Source organism: Penaeus monodon, chromosome 14 (assembly GCF_015228065.2).
Source record: "Penaeus monodon isolate SGIC_2016 chromosome 14, NSTDA_Pmon_1, whole genome shotgun sequence".
NCBI classification, from domain to species: domain Eukaryota; kingdom Metazoa; phylum Arthropoda; class Malacostraca; order Decapoda; family Penaeidae; genus Penaeus; species Penaeus monodon.
Window position 1 is genome coordinate 51293724 of NC_051399.1, and position 1103 is coordinate 51294826.

Sequence of the window (1103 nt, forward strand, 5' to 3'; positions counted from 1 at the left end):
AGAGAGATGAGAAGAGAATAGCGAGAGAGATAATTTTTATATATTCTTAAATATATTTATATTTTAAATTTTTTTTTTTTTTTTTTTTATTCTATCATATATTTATAATATATTATATTATATATTATTTATTTTATAAAATATATATACTATACTATATATATATATATATCTTATAATATATTATACTATATATTATATAATATATATATATATATCTTATAGATATATATTAATATTTAATTATATTATATCTATAGATATTCTATATATCTTATATATATATATATATACCTAATATATTTAATATATCTATAATATATATATATATATATCTATATATATACTATATATATATATATATTAAATATACGTTATCTATATATTCATATTGTATATATATCTATATATATATATATATATTATATAATTATCATATATATATATATATATATAGATATATATATAATATATGTATATATATATATATATATAAGTATATATATATTATATATATACTTTTATATCGTATATCTTATATATATAGATATATTTATATATATATATATATATATATATATATATAGTATAATATGTATATATACATATATATATAATACTAGATATATAATATATATATAATATATCTATATTTTTTTATATTTATTTATATTTTTGTATATTTATATTATATTTAATATTTATTTATATTAGTTCATTTATTTTATTAATTATTTTATATTTTAATATATAATATTATATATATGTCTTATACATTATCATATATAATTATATTATATAGATATATATATATATATATATTATTTAGTATATTATTTATATATATATATTTAATAATATTTTATTTATTTATATATATTATGTATTTTATTTTATTATTTTTTAATTTGTATATATCATAAACTATATTTATATATATATTTTCAATTTATTCTATTTATTATCTTTTATATATATATATATATATATTTTCTTATATATATACCTTTTTTTTTTTATGTATACGCTTATTTTTTATCTCTTTTTTATAATATATAGAAATATATATCTATATATCTATTTTTTTTTTTTTAATAATATAT